Source organism: Leucoraja erinacea, chromosome 1, assembly GCF_028641065.1.
Source record: "Leucoraja erinacea ecotype New England chromosome 1, Leri_hhj_1, whole genome shotgun sequence".
Classification (NCBI taxonomy): Eukaryota; Metazoa; Chordata; class Chondrichthyes; order Rajiformes; family Rajidae; genus Leucoraja; species Leucoraja erinaceus.
The window spans coordinates 88,183,263-88,186,031 of NC_073377.1; the positions used below are offsets into that span (position 1 = coordinate 88,183,263).

Genomic DNA, 2,769 nt, shown 5'->3' on the forward strand with positions numbered 1-2,769 from the left:
TCCGTCAATCCCTTTAAGGTTCTCTGGATCTTGAGGTCCTGGTTCCTGATGTTCGTCCCCATATGCTGCCAAATGCATTGGTTTACACTGGGCACCTGTAATGCCTCACCGTTGCCAGGTGGCAGATGTCTGGCCAGTCTCTGTAAATATTTCTTGTTGGCGTTTGTGGCCAGACATATAGTAATACTATTGCCATCCTGGATCCAAGTCTACCCATGTTTGACTTGGTTAAAGTAATCAGCCACCATGTCCAGCAGAGTCCCTGCTGTGTTAGGATCATGGGATGCTGTATTACCAGGCTCTGGCCCATCAGGGTCCTGCCTACTTCTTTTTTAGAGTTAGAGATCTCTAGGGTCCCGCACGGGGTACCCATGTGGGGCTTAACTGCTGCCCACTTGTCTTTAGTTCTGCGGACCCCTCTTGCAGGTCAGCCCAGAACTGACCCACAGTGCTCCCCTCTGATGGGGTAGAAGCATTGTGCAGCCCTCAAAGAGGTACTGCTGTGGGTTTATCACGTTGGAGCAAGGCTCCATACACCGCTTCTCCCTGCTCCAGCGCTCTCGGGCGCTGGTTGCCGGCGGTTATGCAAAGTCGGACCCTTCTGAGTCCACTACCTTGTTTGATTTGTGTCTAGCCTTACCGCTCGGCCGCATGGATCTGGCCCGTGCGGGGCCGACATCGGGCACAGCTGATCCCACTACGGTTGATCCAAGTGCCGCTGGCTGCTGCTGGCTGCCCGCTGTTCCACGGTCCTCCTTCTCCAGCTTTGTCCTTCCTTCCGTGGAGTGGATATGGCCGGTGTGGAGGACATCTGGCACAGCTGATTCCATCTATTCCATTTCTTTAACCCGGCTCCAACGCTCTCAGCGCTCCTGGCTGCTCCTTTATCTCAGACCCCTGGGACCGACCCCCGTACTGACGGTACTGGTCCCTTGCGGTCGTTGCAGCCGGTCAACCCCACTCTAATGCCCTCAATTCTGGGCACTCCTACTTATATGGTCCTTAGATAAGGGACATATAAGATATTAAAACTGATAATAACAGCTACTATAGTTGATCTTAGTCAAAAGGCCCAAGAAGCGATATCTGTAACTAAAAAACCCGCTGGGACCGACCCCGGTACTCACATTACTGGTCCCTCGCGGTCGGTTGCAGCCAGTCAACTGCACTGCAAAGTCCTTGGCCTCGGCGCTGGCCGTTAGTGCTGCTGCCGAGAAATGAATTTTCCCATCGTGCTGGAGCGAAGTTGGGCACAGGTGTTTTCCCTCTCCGGGAATCGATGTGCCCATGCTGCTCCTGCTGCTGCCGGCTGCCGCTGCTGCTCCCTGCCGCTGCCGCTGCTCCTGCCGCTGCCGGCTGCCGCTGCTGCTGCCGCTGCCGCTGCCAGCTGCCGTTACTGCTCTCCTGCCGGCTGCCTGCACTGCGCGGTTCTCCCGCCGGCTTTCTGCAGCTTACATGGACCCGGTCCATGTCTGCACCTAACGGGTAAGTGGAAGGAAACGCAGAGTCTCTTACCTGCTGTTCCCGACTTTTCATTCTCCCGCTGGTGAACGTCGTTCCCTGCGTGTCGGTTTCGAGCCGCTCGGACCGACCCCGGTGTTCACGGGCCTGGTCCTTCATGGCAGATCCGCAGCCGGTAAAATCCGGCTGTTCCTAGGGACCCCTTGGACCAACCCCGGTGCTTACCTTTTGAAGAAGGTTTTCGGCCCGAACGTCCCCAGTTCCTTAGCTCCATTAGTGCCGCTGCACTCGCTGAGCGTTTCCAGGCCTGCTGTGTACCCCGTGTACTTACAGCGCTGGTCCGTGCTCTCTGTCCTGCTGCCTCCGCGCTGGCCGCTAGCGACTGCTCCCAAGCCAGTCTCGCTTGAGACTGGCATACGGGACCTCTTTGCTTTGCTTCCCGCCCGGCCGAGAAGTGAATTTTGCCGGTGCGGGAGCGAAGTCGGGCACAGGTTTTTCCCCTCCAGGGAAACTCGTGCTGTTGCTGCTGCCGGCTGCTCGCACTCCACGGGTCTCCCCGCCAGCTTTCCGCAGCCTCCTAAATGGTAAGTAGAAAAAAGGAACGCAGAGTCTCTTACCTGCTGTTCCCGACTTTCAAATTTTCCCGCTTGGGGAACGTTGTTCCCCCCTGTGTGACTCGTTGCAATGCGTGTAGCGATATGTCACGCATGCGTGGAAGCGGGGTTCTTCACGAAGTCACTCACGTGACTCCGAAGTAAAATCATTCATCTTTTACTGCCTTCAATCATCCCCTCTGCTTGGCCAAACCATACACAGCACAACCCCATCCTGATAACCTTGTAACAAGTACTGAAGGAAACATATATTCCAACCAAGTAGGCAGGACAACTCAGGATCCATCTGAATGCTGGAAGTGCCAGTCAGTGACAAAGAGTGGCGTAGTATTCTCCATCATTTGGATAGGATTCCTCGTGGTCACTACGAGTTGAGTTTGAGTTCTTAAATATGCGCCTGGAATGGGAAATCTTGACAGGTTTCAAGAAGCCTAGTGTAGATCCACTTGAACCTATTTTTTTCCCCTCACACATAACCTGCAAATTAATGGACAACTGTGAGCTTCAGTGGCTTTATAAATGTTCAGAATTGCAGTGAGATGCTGTGATGGTCATGCGTACCTGTTCATACCTACCTGTTCATTCTATCACCAGATGGAAAGTTTATATTATTCTTTGCTCATCCTGGTCTGACATGGTTTACGATTTTTTTTATCCAACTGACTGGGGGATCCTGGCAATTTCCTCTCGAGTC

General features: G+C 53.9%; 1 pseudogene; it reads right to left on the reverse strand.

Moving 5' to 3' along the window:
* Nucleotides 1–979: 979 nt before the first annotated feature.
* LOC129704772 (U2 spliceosomal RNA) lies at nt 980–1,084 on the reverse strand (annotated as a pseudogene).
* Between the last annotated feature and the right edge of the window lie 1,685 nt (nt 1,085–2,769).